The sequence below is a fragment of the Zea mays genome, chromosome 4, assembly GCF_902167145.1.
Source record: "Zea mays cultivar B73 chromosome 4, Zm-B73-REFERENCE-NAM-5.0, whole genome shotgun sequence".
Lineage (NCBI taxonomy): Eukaryota > Viridiplantae > Streptophyta > Magnoliopsida > Poales > Poaceae > Zea > Zea mays.
The window spans coordinates 148,503,813-148,523,183 of record NC_050099.1 but is presented as its reverse complement, the minus strand read 5'-3'; positions in this window follow the sequence as shown (position 1 = coordinate 148,523,183).

The window sequence follows — 19,371 nt, the reverse complement described above, 5'->3', positions numbered from 1 at the left end:
TTTCTACCATCGTACCCCCAAGCAAATAACAGATTGTTTGGCACATTTTCTTAGCTCTATCCTAGCTACAAATAATGCAAGCATTCATGTAGCCCGACTTTGCCAAGCCATTTTGTCGTGTTTGGTTACTCGCATTGAGCAGAGAAAACTTTTGTGTTTGGTAAACTACATACACATGGATGGTAGTTATAACTCAGCATGTAAGGAAATCATCATGAACAAGTAATACTTGAGTACAAGTTCAAGAACTATTCGTAGCAACATATCAAAGGCATCAAGATCTACAAGTTAGGACTAGTATTCAAGACCTAACCAAAATCGAGTATCGGTTCGTAATGAACAAGGTGAAGTAATTAGAGTATACCAACTAAGTGAGAATCACCATCATAGAATAACCACTCCCAAGTATGGGAACATAGGAGAAGAAGCAGATACGAGTATGTAAGATCTATGACATCAGCTAGATGGGGGGTGAATAGACGGTTTTGACTAAATCACAAATACTAGCGAAATTTAATCAATATGACAAGAGATACAAATTCTCTAGTCTATGTTGAGCTAAGTTAGGTTGGCAACGTATGGTGAACAAGTAATCAAGGTTACTAGTAATGAACAATGATTCAATCAATCACATTCTATTGTAATAAAGCAAGTAATGGACAAGAGAGACACACCAAAATTTGCCCTGGCCTCGGTGATTGCCGATCACCCCTAATCCACATTGAGATGGATTAAAAGCTATCACTTGCTCCTCTATCAAGGAACCACTTGATCTTTGGGCCAAGTGGACAAGGAAACACTCAATACCTCGATTCCATTAGTGTCGCCTTTCCGCTTTGGTGAGGTAGGCATGAACCCCTCACAATCTTCTCAGCGGCTTCTTCACAACCTTCACGAAGAGCTCAGCGGAGTCACCACCAAGCCGTTTAGGAGGTAGCAACATTTAAGAGTAACAAGTCGATGACGATCGCTTGATGTTCCACACTTCCACCTAGTGCCACAAGATCACTTAGATGATGCAGTGCACTAGATTCACTCAATCACTCACTAGAATACAATCTCAAGCAATGTGGGTGAGTGACAATGTTTGGAAAGCTCCAATGTGCTCAATGTATGCTAGGAATGGCCAAGAGAGCTCCCACACATGAGTATTTATACCTTTCCAACCAATACTAGCTATTATAGGCAAGTTGCCCCCTTTCAGCGCACTTGCGAACGGTCCGCACTTTCGGAGCAAATAGTCTGTCGTACAAGTAACGACTAGTTTTCTCGTTTGAAAATGTTTTAGAGCTGTCAGAAAAGGCAGGTGCGGATGGTCTACTGACCTCGGTCGAATGGTCCATGACCTGACAACATTAACTACCCAAGCTCTGCCTACCTAACTTTAATACAGGCGGACAGTCCACGACCTAGGAGTTAGTACTGTCCGGGCTCAAACCTCGGACAGTTCACAATAAAACTTGCCAAAAACACACGGTCCTTGCCCAAACCAATTTAGGCACCTAAAAACGGTCCACACCCCTTGGCCGGACGGTCCACTCAACAACACAGGGACTTGAGCAAATCGACATCCTTGCTGGTAGGACTGCAGATGGTTTGGTCACTAGACTCGAACGGTTCGTAGTACAAAAGCTTTGGACCACTCCGAAGAACACCAATCTATAGACCTCTCTAAGTAGATCATGGATGGTCTGGCCACCTAGCCCGGGCAATCTGTGATACTAACACTTGGTCCACTTTCCAAATTCTCTTTTAAAAAGATTTTAAGTCACAAATTCGGAAGCGTTGTTAGTCCGCATGATAATGCAACATCTATATGCTATATGAGGCACTAAGCTTCACATAAGTAATTGTCATTGACCCCTCTTGATAGTACGACTATCTAGACTACTAATCTAGTCAATTTACTTATCTAATCACCTTGTGACTACCAAAAGTAAAACCCTATTCAATACCTTTGCCTTGACTCGTTCTACAATCAATGTCAGTCTCCAAGACTTTCAATATAGCTCATCTTTATGTGGTCCAACCTGCATTCTTATTTCTCCAAGAATTCGTTAATCAACATATGGTTGTCATTAACTACCGAAACACTACTTAGGGGCCTAGATGCTTCACAGAGTACGAGACTTCATATCATCGCAGGAGATGGCCTAGGGGAAGTATCGTGGCGACAACACAAGAGGGAAGTCCAACGAGGAAGAAGGACCTGGACGCCAGACTAGGAGGAGAGAATAAGGGAGGTTTCACAGCGGCAAAGTGAGAGGGAGAGGGAGGAAGAACCTTAGACGCCTTGGATATACTAAAGGCCACCGTAAGCAAGTGTGGCCCACTAAAAATGTGTGCAGCATGGACGGAGCATGTTCCATGAGAATGAGATTTCAGCTCGCATTGATGAAGGCATGCCAGCTCACTCTTGATGCACTGGTGTAGCCAGGCTAGTATTTATATTCAGGCTACCAAACATTAGCTCATGGCTTGGACAGGCCTACCCAAGGCCCAAGCCAACCTACCAAACAACCCCTAAAGGATCGGCGGGTGACGAGCAACCGAAAGATCACCCTCTTCAAACGGCATGTATAATCACTTTGTACGTGGCTCGGTAGAGTGAAGTAGATGATGTTATGTTGCTTGAAGCGACCAATGAGATCTTCTGCAATAAGCCCGACAAAGCTGACTTTAAGATAAATCACATATGGTGTGCTCTTCGCTATCAGCCTAAGTGGTGCATGAGGTGACGATGACTCTAGTGATGCGGGCAAAAGATCTCGTATGAACTTGGACGATAATTATAGCTTTGTGTCACAAGAAAGTTTAGATGCACCATATCATATTTGTCGGGGACCATAATTAGGGGTACCCCCAAGACTCCTAATCTCGGCTGGTAATCACCATCAGCACAAGCTGCAAAGGCCTGATGGGCGCAATTCAGGTCAAGGCTCCGTCCACTCAAGGGACACGATCTCGCCTCGCCCGAGCCCAGCCTCGGGCAGGAACAGTAGACCCAGGCGAATTCACGCCTTGCCCGAGGGCCTCCTCAAGCAACGGGTGCACCTTCGACTCGTCCGAGGCCCCGCTCGGGCAGGCTTCACAGTGAAGCAACCTTGGCCAGATCGCCTCGCCAACCGACCGCATCGCAGGAGCATTCAATGCAAGGATCGCCTGACACCTTATCCTAACGCGCGTTCCTCAGTCGGCAGGGCCGAAGTGACCGCAGTCACTTCGCCCCTCCACTGACTGACCTGACAAAAAAACAGCGCCGCCTGCCTTGCTCCGACTGCTGTGCCACCCGCCAGGGTGAGGCTGACAGCAGCCGAGTCCAGCCTCAGGCGCCATAGGAAGCTCCGCCTCGCCCGACCCCAGGGCTCGGCCTCAACCTCGACCTCGGAAGACGGTCTCTGCCTCGCCCGACTCCAGGGCTCAGCCTCAACCTCGACCTCGGAGGAGTCTCCGCCTCGCCTGACCTTGGGCTCGGACCGACCACGCTACAGGGGGGTACATCATTACCCTACCCCTAGCTAGCTTAGGCTACGGGGAACAAGACCGGCGTCCCATCTGGCTCGCCCCGATAAACAAGTAATGATGGCACCCCGCGTGCTCCCATGACGACGGCGGTTCTCAGCCCCTTACGGAAGCAAGGAGACGTCAGCAAGGTCCCGACAGCCCCGACAGCTGTGCTTCTACAAGGCTCAAGCGCTCCTCCGACGGCCACGACATCACATGCACAGGGGACCAGCACCTCTCCGACAGCCACGTCGGCATGTACATAGGGCTCTGGCTCCTCTCTGTCGGACACGTTAGCACATCGCTACACCCCCCATTGTACACCTGGACCCTCTCTTTACATCTATAAAAGGAAGGTCCAGGGCCCTCGTACAAGAAGGTGGCCGCGCGGGAGGACGGTGAAGCGTCCCCAATCCTCTGGGACTCAAATGTGATACAATTACTAGTCCCAGGAGGCTAGTAAACACATTTATACATCAGATGATTACAGATCTGCTTAAACGACAAACCTATAAAGGTGGCGAACAACTTTAAGAGTTGGTCCACAACTCGGGACATATCATCAGAGTGGGGCTGAAGCAGCCCGATATACGCAGCGAAGCAAATCAGCGGTCCAACAGCCACAGGCAAGGTTGGGAACAGTCGTAACTCTTACCCGATCTCCTTTTTCTGAAAAAAAAATAAATAAGCAAGGGTGAGTACAAACATACTCAGCAGCCCACCTTCACCCGCGGAATGGGGAAATCGGATATAATGCATGGAATATCTGGAGCTCAGGATATTTTGCAGAAACAGCAATATTTTATGCAGGGTTGTTTTGTAAAACATTTTGTATTTTGCAAAGCGCATCCTCTCCCAAAGAGCAGGAAGTTTTTCAGTATTATAACAAAATCCCCTGGACTAAACCATCCAGGTATCTCAGCAGTTTCCCACTGGTTTTCCTTTTCAAAAACAGCTACTGGACTTCCCGTCCACCATAGCTCACGGCTCAACCGCCGAACCTTTTAAAAACCATTTTTCTCAAACACAGCCTTTTATGAAAACAAAACATTAATTGCCATACCATACCAGACTCGTCCATTCCTGTGGACACGGACTATTCGAATAGGTTTTTAAACTCTGCGCAGAGGTGTACACTTTACCCACTAGTCCGGTTTCTGCGATCTCACCGTCGTGAGACCCGAATGCCGAATCTCTTTCTTTCCTCGCACGTCCTAACCTTAACGGTTATACCGGAAGGAGTCAGGCCACCACCATGTCCAAACCGGACAAAACATTCCCCCTCCTTATCCTCCCGGTGCTCCCCAGCCTTCATAACCCTGGGGTTGGACCGTACGAGTTCAGATTGAGTGACTGCCCACACAGTCTCGAGTGGTTGTACTTATCATGAGTACAGGTAGTGAAAGATGACAAACCGGTCCTTATACGAGGGGACAATCCTTCTGCTCACGCCTAAACCAGCTGAGCCATCACCTTAGGCCCTCCCCTAAACCAGGGAGTCCCTGATTATCCCACTCACAAGGTGATAAGGGTGAAAACCCTTCATCATACACATTTTGAAAAGCATTTTCTTTTGAAAACTCACACCTTTTCTCAAATCATTTGTAACAAATATATCAAGGATTGATTGCGGCAAGCGGCTTGGGTGGCCATAATAACTTGTCTCAAAATCATATCATGCATAAAATAACAGGTTGAGGGTTGTGGTTGTAAAAGCATAGGTAATTTATGCATCAAAGGGATCCAGTGAGCTTGCCGTGCTTATCCGGCGAAGCGGGAAGAAGAGCTCGCGGAACTGGCTTCTGGCTCCTGGCGTAGACTTGTAGATCTGGCCTCCACGAGACAGTACGAACGCTCCGATAACTATGCAACATGAACAAGCAAACATACAAACAAGCAAGTATACCAACAAATATTTAGTATAGTGGTCTGAATAGAGATATATGGATGGGTAGAGCCTTGAGTAGAATCTGTGTCATGTGGTGTTGAGATACTACTAGTGGTGGAGCGGAGGTGCTTACCAGGAGGGAGGACTGGAGGCGAAGCGACACTATGCGTGTAGCCGGTAGAGCGGAGTAACTGAGTGGGTGGGGTGTTTTCCTTGGCTGAGGGTGTTGAGTGTGTGTGGAGAGGGAGAGGGTAGCTGGGTGTATTTATAGCTGGGTGTATGTGGTGTAGCACAATGAAGTTCACTGTTGGTGAGAATAGTGACGAATGAATCGTCTGACTTAGTCTGAACAGAGAGATTATAGGCAGAATATGGGATAAGAGTATTTTAGGAGTTTTCTGGAATATGAACCATGCTTATGGGATGACATGGTTGGATAGGGAATAATTCGATAAGAATTTAGAAACGAGAATTATTGGAATCTGAGTTTGGAAGCCTGGTTCGAAGGAATCTCAAGTTAAGCGTGCTCAACTTAGAGAAACCTAGGATGGGTGACCAGATGGGAAGTTCCCACTGGAAGGAAAATCACAGTCACCGGAGTTTGTATAACTGGGATATGGGTCTGGCTGGTCTTAGGTGGACTGGACAGCATGATGGATGAGTAGTTGAAATTTGGGGTGATCGGATGATCGATGAATAGTAACGGTGAATAGTAACGGTAAAAAGTAACGGTAAAAAGTAACGGTAAAAAGTAACGGTAAATAGTAACGGTAAATAGTAACGGTAAAAAGTAACGGTAAAAAGTAACGGTAAATAGTAACGGTAAAAAGTAACGGTAAATAGTAACGGTAAAAAGTAACGGTAAATAGTAACGGTAAAAAGTAACGGTAAAAAGTAACGGTAAAAAGTAACGGTGAATAGTAACGGTAAATAGTGATGGTGAATAGTTCGTATGAACGAACGATGGATAGGAACTATGAACGAACGATGAACGATCGAATGATCGAACGAACGAACGATCGAAATTTCGGCAGCATAACAGCAGGAAAAAGATTATTTGGACGAACGAACGGACGAACGATCGAACGATCGGACGAACGGACGAACGAACCATGAACGATCGGACGAACGATCAAACGATCGGACGAACGAACGATCGGAATTTCGGCAGCATAACGGCAGGAAAAAGATTATTTGGACGAACGAACGGACGAACGATCGAACGATCGGACGAACGGACGAACGAACCATGAACGATCGGACGAACGATCGAACGATCGGACGAACGAACGAACAAACTAAGAACAGGGGGACGAACGATCGAAGAACGACCGAATGATCCTTGTGCTAGTGTGTGCTTGTGTGGAACATGGAGTGGGTGTGTGTGGGGGGGAGAGTTGCCATGAAGTGGCTTGGGGTGGGATGAGAGGAGGCCCTTGCCCCTCTATTTATAGCCATGGTGGGGGGATTAGGGGGAGGGATGAGAGGATTAGTGGGAGGATGAGAGGATTACTGGGAGATTAGCATGGATTTGTCTTATATGAGTGTAATTAGCTTGTAGAGCTCACCGTATGACACCGGAGGCATACGTATACGTATGAGCATGAGGAAAGTTATGAAGAAAATATTTGTAGGGACTTGAAAAATGATTCTGAAGGTATTTCTGAGGAAGAAAATACTTGGAGATATATTGGTGGAATATTTGGGCAATATTTCTGGAAAGAACTCGAGGGGATCACTGGGGAGATATTTGTAGGATATTTTGAGGAGGATTTTAGAGAGAATATAGACCACTATACTTTATTTGTTGATATCAACTCACAAACAAACATTTTGAAATGAAATTTGAAATTTATTTTGAATTTAGAGCAAGTTTGAGAAAATTTCAGGATTTGAATTTTTGGGATGCTACAAATCTACCCCACTTAAAAGGAATCTCGTCCTCGAGATTCGACTTAGAAGGGTTATGGGTATAGCTTTACTTCAGCTACATATCTTCACTTTGCAGACTCTTCGAGGAGATGGAACTTCAACAAAATCTGGCCTTTGCGGAGCATCTGGTTGCCGATTGCAAACCCTGATTCTGGCTACTCAAAGATCATCTTCAGGCTTCAGCTTTCGCTTGGCAGCTAGCTTATTGAGGAAGCATCGATGCCAACACACAAACCTTTCTCTTGCGAACTCCCACATGGATTCCTTCCTTGATTGGTCTTCTGGTGCTTCATCAATGGAACTTGGGTGACCACTTCTTATCCAGAAACTCATACTTTGATGATCTGGTCCTCCACAGGCTTGCTACATGCCTTCTTCTTTTTTTCTCCATAGCAGGAACCTTACTGGAATACTACCCCACTTAAAAAGAATGAGGGTAGAACTCTTGAATCTTGGGGATTTGAACTCCTTGAAGTACCTCATAACAAGGGTGTTACGGGGCCTTCTTCTGCTGTTGCTGCTTGAGCAGGCTGCGGAGAGATGACTGACACAGGGTTGATTTGGGGAGAACCTTCTTCTCATCTTCTCTTCGCTATCTTCTTTTCACTGACCCTTTCTTTCTCTTTGCTCTTCCCACTGGAGGATTCTATCAAAGAGTATTACTATCATACACTGGAGGAAACCAAAGACTATGAACCATGTGCAACAGTCTTTAACCCAAGAATCACCAAGCATTGTGATCTTAGGGGCGAGGGAGTGGGAAATGGGGTTGCTTGCGATTTGGCAGAGGGGGTTTTATCTGGAGTGTGCTTTGCTTTGAGTGAGATGGGAGTTGAGGGAGCTGGTGGGGGGGGGGGTTTATAGGTGAGCGGCATGCGAGGTGGTGCTCGGGTGCGGAGTGGTGATGATGGAGCAGGTGCCACGCGGCGGAAAACACGACAAGGGGGAAAGGGGGGACGGTGTTGCTGGCGGTGATGGCGGCGGTGGGTGCGCTGCAAAGGGGAAGTGGGGCGGTGGTGGTGCGCATGGAGGCGGGCACGCGTGCAGGGGGCACGGGTGAGTGGTGGGGTCAATGACCCTGATGTTTGTGGTTTCTGGTTCCAAGAATCTTTGCCTCTCTGTATGGTAATAACTCCTTTTGTCCTCTTTTCCTGTTTACTTTGACTCAGGGGCAGTGCTTTGATTCTCACGATCGGTCCTTTTGACTGAGCGGCTGGACAGGTTTCTTCTGTAGCTTGTTCCATGCTTCAAGGGTAAGCTTCCCGGTATCTTCTTTGGTAAGGCACTTTTCTCTTGAGATGGGTTAAGATGAGAATGGAAGCATAAGGTGAGGATTAGATCTAATTTGTGATTTATGTTTTTAGAGAAAACCTTTCTTAAAAAGAAAGAAAACACACAAGCTCAGCAATAATAAGCACAAACAAATCAAATGTTTTGAATAAGGAAAGAATAGAGTTTTTCCAAAGCATGGACTACTCAGAATCGAGGGCTAAGCATAACTACTATTGCTTGGCTCCTGAATTGAGAACTATGCTAAATGAAACTTATGAGCACTAACGTTAAAGCATCACATATGCACACAAAAGGGGAGAAAACATCAAGCGAAATTCATTTTGAAATGCCCTAGGGGGCCACACAATTAGAGTTTTGCAAAACACGAGTCTACACGATTACCTCTCATACATGCAGGGCTCTAGCCAAAGTGAAGAAAAACTTCACTACCCAATGCATGCAGAGGATTGGGCATAACTAACTTCAGACCAGGCAACTTCTCTTCTGGCAAGGCTGGCGCACAACTTCAATCTGAGACATCTCCGGGATGGGTCAAGAGGGAGCTGATGTTGACGACTTCTTCTGGCAGCGACTGAGATGGCAAGACGGGGTCGAACTCTTCTTCAAGCGGGACTGGCTCTTGTAGCTCCTCAGAGGGCGGCGGTGCTGGCGGGGTGCTTGCAGCTTCTTCTTTGACCTCAAGGGAGGGTGCTGGAATCTTCTTCATGGTGAGGGGCTCAAACAACTCTAGCGGGGGATCTTGGGAGGACTCGTGGTGCTCTTTCTTATCCATAGCCTGAGGGAAGACTGGAATTCCTTCCAAGACTATGGCTCCTTCCGGTAGTTCCCAAGCCTTCTTTTCTCCTCTGGTAGAGACCGGGTGACCTTCAAGAAGCGGGGGGTCTTCAACTCTCATGGGTTGGACTGGGTTGGATGGAGCGGGCTCTTGGATTCGCAGGGCTCTACGTTGGTTATGGGTTACCAAGTAGGCCTCCATCAACTTCTGGACGTGCTCATCCTTGGCTTGCTTCAGGGCTTCAACAGCAATGGCTTCACGACTTTCCAAGTCAGCTACACGGGCTTGAGCTGTGGTGAGGTCCACATGGAGCTTACGGTTGAGCTTCTCTGCATCTTCTGCTCAAGAAATCATCTGACGGTGGTGCCGAGCCAAGAAATCATATTGTGCATCCAGGGTGAGCAGGTATGCAGTGAGGTACACGACTGTGGGGTCGTCCTCAAGCAGCTGCTGCTCTTCCAATGCACGCATCCTGGCCATCCAAACTGGACGGTCTCTCTAAAAGGGCGGAAAGAATCTGAGCGGTGTGTCGGCCACTTCTTCTTCATAGATCTGACACAGGGCCCTCAATGCCTTGCGAGCGACGACTTGGCAGGTGTCTTTGAATCTGTGCCCAGCAGCAGTGACACTCCATTCCACATGGTGCGGACTGGATCCAATGTATACAGTCACGACACACTTCTCTGTGCCATGCTCGACGAATTCACGACCATCATACTCTAGCTGGCTCCTGATTCCGAGGCAGACTGTGCATGCTCTCAGCAACTTGTGGAAACCATCTTCATTCTGGCAGAAGCTGGTTTGGCACTGAACCTCCATCTGACTTCTGAGAGAAGGAAAGGGGGAAAGCATTTTTGAAATGAAGGGATGAGAGCAAGATTTTTTTTAAGAAAATAGTTTGGACTCAAAAACTTTTGATCAGGCTAAGGGCTACGTCCTGCGGCCAACCTAACAGCTCTGATACCACCTGAAGCGTCCCCAATCCTCTGGGACTCAAATGTGATACAATTACTAGTCCCAGGAGGCTAGTAAACACATTTATACATCAGATGATTACAGATCTGCTTAAACGACAAACCTATAAAGGTGGCGAACAACTTTAAGAGTTGGTCCACAACTCGGGACATATCATCAGAGTGGGGCTGAAGCAGCCCGATATACGCAGCGAAGCAAATCAGCGGTCCAACAGCCACAGGCAAGGTTGGGAACAGTCGTAACTCTTACCCGATCTCCTTTTTCTGAAAAAAAATAAATAAGCAAGGGTGAGTACAAACGTACTCAGCAGCCCACCTTCACCCGCGGAATGGGGAAATCAGATATAATGCATGGAATATCTGGAGCTCAGGATATTTTGCAGAAACAGCAATATTTTATGCAGGGTTGTTTTGTAAAACATTTTGTATTTTGCAAAGCGCATCCTCTCCCAAAGAGCAGGAAGTTTTTCAGTATTATAACAAAATCCCCTGGACTAAACCATCCAGGTATCTCAGCAGTTTCCCACTGGTTTTCCTTTTCAAAAACAGCTACTGGACTTCCCGTCCACCATAGCTCACGGCTCAACCGCCGAACCTTTTAAAAACCATTTTTCTCAAACACAGCCTTTTATGAAAACAAAACATTAATTGCCATACCATACCAAACTCGTCCATTCCCGTGGACACAGACTATTCGATAGGTTTTTAAACTCTGCGCAGAGGTGTACACTTTACCCACTAGTCCGGTTTCTGCGATCTCACCGTCGTGAGACCCGAATGCCGAATCTCTTTCTTTCCTCGCACGTCCTAACCTTAACGGTTATACCGGAAGGAGTCAGGCCACCACCATGTCCAAACTGGACAAAACATTCCCCCTCCTTATCCTCCCGGTGCTCCCCAGCCTTCATAACCCTGGGGTTGGACCGTACGAGTTCAGATTGAGTGACTGCCCACACAGTCTCGAGTGGTTGTACTTATCATGAGTACAGGTAGTGAAAGATGACAAACCGGTCCTTATACGAGGGGACAATCCTTCTGCTCACGCCTAAACCAGCTGAGCCATCACCTTAGGCCCTCCCCTAAACCAGGGAGTCCCTGATTATCCCACTCACAAGGTGATAAGGGTGAAAACCCTTCATCATACACATTTTGAAAAGCATTTTCTTTTGAAAACTCACACCTTTTCTCAAATCATTTGTAACAAATATATCAAGGATTGATTGCGGCAAGCGGCTTGGGTGGCCATAATAACTTGTCTCAAAATCATATCATGCATAAAATAACAGGTTGAGGGTTGTGGTTGTAAAAGCATAGGTAATTTATGCATCAAAGGGATCCAGTGAGCTTGCCATGCTTATCCGGCGAAGCGGGAAGAAGAGCTCGCGGAACTGGCTTCTGGCTCCTGGCGTAGACTTGTAGATCTGGCCTCCACGAGACAGTACGAACGCTCCGATAACTATGCAACATGAACAAGCAAACATACAAACAAGCAAGTATACCAACAAATATTTAGTATAGTGGTCTGAATAGAGATATATGGATGGGTAGAGCCTTGAGTATAATCTGTGTCATGTGGTGTTGAGATACTACTAGTGGTGGAGCGGAGGTGCTTACCAGGAGGGAGGACTGGAGGCGAAGCGACACTATGCGTGTAGCCGGTAGAGCGGAGTAACTGAGTGGGTGGGGTGTTTTCCTTGGCTGAGGGTGTTGAGTGTGTGTGGAGAGGGAGAGGGTAGCTGGGTGTATTTATAGCTGGGTGTATGTGGTGTAGCACAATGAAGTTCACTGTTGGTGAGAATAGTGACGAATGAATCGTCTGACTTAGTCTGAACAGAGAGATTATAGGCAGAATATGGGATAAGAGTATTTTAGGAGTTTTCTGGAATATGAACCATGCTTATGGGATGACATGGTTGGATAGGGAATAATTCGATAAGAATTTAGAAACGAGAATTATTGGAATATGAGTTTGGAAGCCTGGTTCGAAGGAATCTCAAGTTAAGCGTGCTCAACTTAGAGAAACCTAGGATGGGTGACCAGATGGGAAGTTCCCACTGGAAGGAAAATCACAGTCACCGGAGTTTGTATAACTGGGATATGGGTCTGGCTGGTCTTAGGTGGACTGGACAGCATGATGGATGAGTAGTTGAAATTTGGGGTGATCGGATGATCGATGAATAGTAACAGTGAATAGTAACGGTAAAAAGTAACGGTAAAAAGTAACGGTAAATAGTAACGGTAAATAGTAACGGTAAAAAGTAACGGTAAAAAGTAACGGTAAATAGTAACGGTAAAAAGTAACGGTAAATAGTAACGGTAAAAAGTAACGGTAAATAGTAACGGTAAAAAGTAACGGTAAAAAGTAACGGTAAAAAGTAACGGTGAATAGTAACGGTAAATAGTGATGGTGAATAGTTCGTATGAACGAACGATGGATAGGAACTATGAACGAACGATGAACGATCGAATGATCGAACGAACGAACGATCGAAATTTCGGCAGCATAACGGCAGGAAAAAGATTATTTGGACGAACGAACGGACGAACGATCGAACGATCGGACGAACGGACGAACGAACCATGAACGATCGGACGAACGATCAAACGATCGGACGAACGAACGATCGGAATTTCGGCAGCATAACAGCAGGAAAAAGATTATTTGGACGGACGAACGATCGAACGATCGGACGAACGGACGAACGAACCATGAACGATCGGACGAACGATCGAACGATCGGACGAACGAACGAACAAACTAAGAACAGGGGGACGAACGATCGAAGAACGACCGAACGATCCTTGTGCTAGTGTGTGCTTGTGTGGAACATGGAGTGGGTGTGTGTGGGGGGAGAGTTGCCATGAAGTGGCTTGGGGTGGGATGAGAGGAGGCCCTTGCCCCTCTATTTATAGCCATGGTGGGGGGATTAGGGGGAGGGATGAGAGGATTAGTGGGAGGATGAGAGGATTAGTGGGAGATTAGCATGGATTTGTCTTATATGAGTGTAATTAGCTTGTAGAGCTCACCGTATGACACCGGAGGCATACGTATACGTATGAGCATGAGGAAAGTTATGAAGAAAATATTTGTAGGGACTTGAAAAATGATTCTGAAGGTATTTCTGAGGAAGAAAATACTTGGAGATATATTGGTGGAATATTTGGGCAATATTTCTGGAAAGAACTCGAGGGGATCACTGGGGAGATATTTGTAGGATATTTTGAGGAGGATTTTAGAGAGAATATAGACCACTATACTTTATTTGTTGATATCAACTCACAAACAAACATTTTGAAATGAAATTTGAAATTTATTTTGAATTTAGAGCAAGTTTGAGAAAATTTCAGGATTTGAATTTTTGGGATGCTACAGACGGGCTGGCGGACAGGCTCTCTCCCTCTCCCTCGCGAACGCTTGTAACCCCCTACTGCAAGCGCATCCACCCTGGGCGCAGGACAACACGAAGCCGCGGTTTTCCCCTCTTTGTGTCTCGTCTCGCGCCGACCCATCTGGGATGGGGCACGCAGCGACAATTTCTCTTCGGTCCAGGGACCCCCCGAGGTCGAAACGCCGACAGTTGGCGCACCAGGTAGGGGCCTGCTGCGTGTTGACGAACAACTTCCCGTCAAGCTCCAGATGGGTAGTCTCCAGCAACCTCTTCAACCCGGGACGCTGCTCCGTTTCGGGAGTCTCGAGTTCATGTCCCTCGACGGCAGCTACGACATGGTACTCTTTCCTCCGCCGCTCGACAGCGACAACGGTGGCCATCAGCCCGCCCGGCGACGGCGGAATCGACGACGTCTTTCCCCCATGGCGGAAGAACAACATCCGGGTTTGTCCCGTCGCCTTCCTCGCCACAGGAGAAGGAGGCAGGGCAACCATGGCCACGAGGGAGGCGGCACCTCGTTGGCTGTCGAGCGAGTCGACGACGCCGGCGCCCCAGCGAGGGACATGTCGGGCGTTGACCTCGCGTCTGAGATCAAGACGATCGTCGTTTCCCCGCAACACGCCAGCCCCAAGCGGACGGATGACGCCAGCACGCTCGCAAAGGACTTGCTGGGCGTTAGCCTCGTACCTGAGATAACGGTGCAGTCCGTCCCCTACGCGACTTCGTCACCGTCCGTCGATCAAGAGGTACCGTCCGTTTTCCACCCCGTGCCTTTTAGATTCAGCTTCGACCCACCAAGCGACCCCGCTTCGGTGGACGCTTTCATAAAGGCATATCCTAACCTTCCGGGGTATCATATGTGGTCAACCTGGGACCGACTGACGCCCGTCTCGACCTACGGGCCTCCGGGCTCCGAGGAAGACGACGAGCCCGACTCTAGTTGGGATTTCTCTGGGCTTGGTAATCCTGGCGCCATGCGAGACTTCATGACCGCATGTGACTACTGCCTCTTCGATTGCTCTGATGATGGCCACAGCCTTGACAACGAGGGCTGTGGCCCAAGTCGCGAATGTTTCCACGTCGATCTAGGGGGTCTCGACGAAGGCAACCACCTTGGTATGCCGGAGGACGACGATCCCCTAGGCCTGCGCCTCGCGTTGACATCCTTTGGGAGCTAGCTGTGGTACCAGTACCTGCGGGGGGTCAGGACACACAGCTCGAGCAAATCCGCGAGATGCAGGCCAAGCTCGACGAGGAAGTAGGACAACTTGTGCAGCTCCGGCAGAACATCGGGCAGGAGTGGGCAGGCCGAGCACTAGCCGGAGAAGCGCGTCATCGGGCCCAGGACGTCCAGCACCACATCGCTGATGATGCTAGGGCAAGGCTGCCCCCGGCCTCCAGTGGGGTCGGCCAGAACCTGGCTGCAGCGGCAATACTACTCCGAGCGATGTCGGAGCCATCCACCACCGAGGGGCGGCGTATCTAGGGAGAACTCAAGAACCTCCTGGAGGATGCCGCGGTCCGACGGGCCGAAAGCTCTGCCTCCCAAAGGCAAGGGTACCCCCGGAGCATCGCGCCGCGACTTCCCGATTCATGCGGGAAGCCTCGGTCCACACCGGGCGCACGCGGGACGCGACACCTGTAGCCCCGGGTCGCCTCGGCAACGAGCACCACCGCCGCGACCGTCGAGCCCACCTCGACGAGAAGGTGCACCGAGGCTACCACCCCAGGCGTGGGGGACGCTATGACAGCGGGGAGGATCAGAGCCCCTCGCCCGAACCACCTGGTCCGCAAGCTTTCAGTCGGGCCATACGAAGGGCACCGTTCCTGACCCGGTTCCGAACCCCGACTACCATCACTAAGTACTCGGGGGAAACAAAGCCGGAACTGTGGCTGGCGGACTATCGGCTGGCCTGCTAGCTGGGTGGAACGGACGATGACAACCTCATCATCCGTAACCTCCCCCTGTTCCTCTCCGACGCCGCCCGGGCCTGGCTGGAGCATCTGCCTTCTGCGCAGATCTCCAACTGGGACGATCTGGTCAAAGCCTTCGCTGGAAACTTCCAGGGCACATACGTGCACCCTGGGAACTCTTGGGATCTCCGAAGCTACCGCCAGCAGCCAGAGGAATCCCTGTGGGACTACATCCAGCGATTTTCGAAGCAGCGCACCGAGCTGCCCAACATCACCGACTCGGATGTCATCGGCGCGTTCCTCGCCGGCACCACTTGCCACGACCTGGTGAGCAAGCTGGGTCGCAAGACTCCCACCAGGGCGAGCGAGCTGATGGACATCGCCACCAAGTTCGCCTCTGGTCAGGAGGCGGTCGAGGCCATCTTCCGGAAGGACAAGCAGCCTCAGGGGCGCCAGCAGGAAGACGTCCCCGAGGCATCCGCCCAGCGCGGCACGAAGAAGAAGGCCAAGAAGAAGTCGCTAGCGAAACGCGACGCTGCCGACGCAGATCTTGTCGTCGCCGCCGAGCACAGGAACCCTCGGAAGCCTCCCGGAGGGGCCAACCTGTTCGACAAGATGCTCAAGGAGTCGTGCCCCTATCATCAGGGTCCCATCAAGCACACCCTTGAGGAGTGCGTCATGCTTCGGTGCTACTTCCATAAGGCCGGCCCCCCGGCGGAAGGTGGCAAAGGCCACGACCGCGACAAGGAGGGCCACAAGGCAGAGGAGTTCCCCGAGGTCCATGACTGCTTCATGATCTACGGAGGGCAAGTGGCGAACGCCTCGGCTCGGCACCGCAAGCAGGAGCGCCTGGAGGTCTGCTCGGTGAAGGTGGCGGCACCAGTCTACCTAGACTGGTCCGACAAGCCCATCACCTTCGACCAAGGCGACCACCCCGACCGCGTGCCGAGCCCAGGAAAGTACCCGCTTGTTGTCGACCCCGTCATCGGCAACGTCAAGCTCAACAAGGTCCTCATGGACGGAGGCAGCAGCCTCAACATCATCTACGCCGAGACCCTCGGGCTATTGCAGATCAACATGTCCATGATCCAGGCCGGTGCGGCGCCCTTTCACGGGATCATCCCCGGGAAACGCGTCCAGCCTTTTGGACAGCTCGATCTGCCCGTCTGCTTCGGGACTCCCTCCAACTTCCGAAAGGAAACCCTCACGTTCGAGGTCGTCGGGTTCCGAGGAACCTACCACGCAGTGCTGGGGAGACCATGCTACGCCAAGTTCATGGTCGTCCCCAACTACACCTACCTCAAGCTCAAGCTGTCGGGCCCCAATGGGGTCATCACCGTCGGATCCACATACCAACACGCGTACGAATGCGACGTGGAGTGTGTGGAGTACACTGAGGCCCTCATCGCCGACCTGGAATGCCTCTCCAAGGAGGTGCCAGATGCGAAGTGCCACGCCGGCAACTTCGAGCCAGCAGAGGCGGTTAATTTCGTCCCTCTTGACCCCAGCAACGACGCCTCCAAGCAAGTTTGGATCGGCTCCGAGCTCGACCCCAAATAGGAAGCAGTGCTCGTCGACTTTCTCCGCGCGAATGCTGAAGTTTTTGCGTGGAGTCCCTCGGACATGCCTGGCATACCGAGGGATGTCGCCGAGCACTCGCTGGATATCGGAGCTGGAGCCCGACCTGTGAAGCAGCCTCTGCGCCGATTCGACGAAGAAAAGCGCAGAGCCATAGGCAAGGAGATCCACAAGCTGATGGCTACAGGGTTCATCAAAGAGGTATTCCATCCCGAATGGCTAGCCAACCCTGTGCTTGTGAAAAAGAAAGGTGGGAAGTGGAGGATGTGTGTAGACTACACTGGTCTAAACAAAGCATGTCCGAAGGTTCCCTACCCTCTGCCTCGCATCGATCAAATCGTGGATTCCACTGCTGGGTGCGAAACCCTGTCATTCCTCGATGTCTACTCAGGGTATCACCAAATCAGGATGAAAGAATCCGACCAGCTCGCGACCTCTTTCATCACACCCTTTGGCATGTACTACTATATTACTATGCCATCCGGTTTAAGGAATGCAGGCGCGACATACCAAAGGTGCATGAACCACGTGTTCGGAGAGCACATCGGCCGAACGGTCGAGGCTTACGTCGATGACATTGTAGTCAAGACGAGGAAAGCCTCCGACCTCCTCTCTGACCTTGAAACGACATTCAAGTGTCTGAGGGCAAAAGGCGTAAAACTCAATCCCGAGAAGTGTGTCTTCGGAGTGCCCCGAGGCATGCTCCTGGGGTTCATCGTCTCCGAGCGGGGCATCGAGGCCAACCCAGAGAAAATCGCGGCCATCACCAACATGGGGCCTATCAAGGACTTGAAAGGAGTACAGAGGGTCATGGGATGCCTTGCGGCTCTGAGCCGCTTCATCTCGCGCCTTGGCGAAAGAGGCCTACCCCTGTACCGCTTCTTAAGGAAGACCGAGCGCTTCACTTGGACCCCCGAGGCCGAGGAAGCCCTCGGGAACTTAAAGGCGCTCCTTACAAGCGCGCCCATCTTGGTGCCCCCCGCTGCAGAAGAAGCCCTCTTGATCTACGTAGCCGCAACCACTCAGGTGGTCAGCGCCGCGATCGTAGTCGAGAGACGAGAAGAAGGGCATGCATTGCCCGTCTAGAGACCGGTCTACTTCATCAGTGAAGTGCTATCCGAGTCCAAGATCCGCTACCCGCAAATTCAGAAGCTGCTGTACGCAGTAATTCTGACACGACGAAAGTTGCGACACTACTTCGAGTCTCATCCGGTGACTGTGGTGTCATCCTTCCCCCTGGGGGAGATCATCCAGTGCCGAGAGGCCTCGGGTAGGATTGCAAAGTGGGCGGTGGAGATCATGGGCGAGACGATCTCGTTCGCTCCTCGAAAGGCCATCAAGTCCCAAGTCTTGGCGGACTTTGTGGCTGAATTGATCGACACTCAGCTTCTAGCAGCTCCGATCCAACCGGATTTTTGGACCATGTTTTTCGATGGGTCGCTGATGAAAACAGGAGCGGGTGCGGGCCTGCTCTTCATCTCACCCCTCGGATAGCACCTCCGATACGTGTTGCGCCTCCATTTCCCGGCGTCAAACAACATGGCTGAGTACGAGGCTCTGGTTAACGGGTTGCGCATCGCCATCGAGCTAGGGGTTCGGCGCCTCGACGCTCGTGGCGACTCGCAGCTTGTCATCGACCAAGTCATCAAGAACTCCCACTACCGCGATCTGAAGATGGAGGCCTACTGCGACGAGGTTCGGCGCCTGGAAGACAAGATCTACGGGCTCGAGCTCAACCACGTCGCCCGACGCTACAACGAGACTGCGGACGAGCTGGCTAAAATAGCCTCGGGAAGGACTACGGTCCCCCTGGACGTCTTCTCCCGAGACCTACATCAACCCTCCGTCAAGACCGACGACACACCCGAGCCTAGGGAGGCCTCAGCCCAGCCCAAGGCACCCTCGGTCGCCGAGGGTGAGGCACTGCGTGTCGAGGAAGAGCGGAATGGGGTCACACCTAATCGGAACTGGCAGACCCCGTACCTGCAATATCTCCACCAAGGAGAGCTACCCCTCGACAGAGCCGAAGCTCGGCGACTGGCGCAGCGCGCCAAGTCGTTCGTCTTGCTGGGTGACAAGAAGGAGCTCTACCACCGCAGCCCCTCAGACATCCTCCAGCGATGC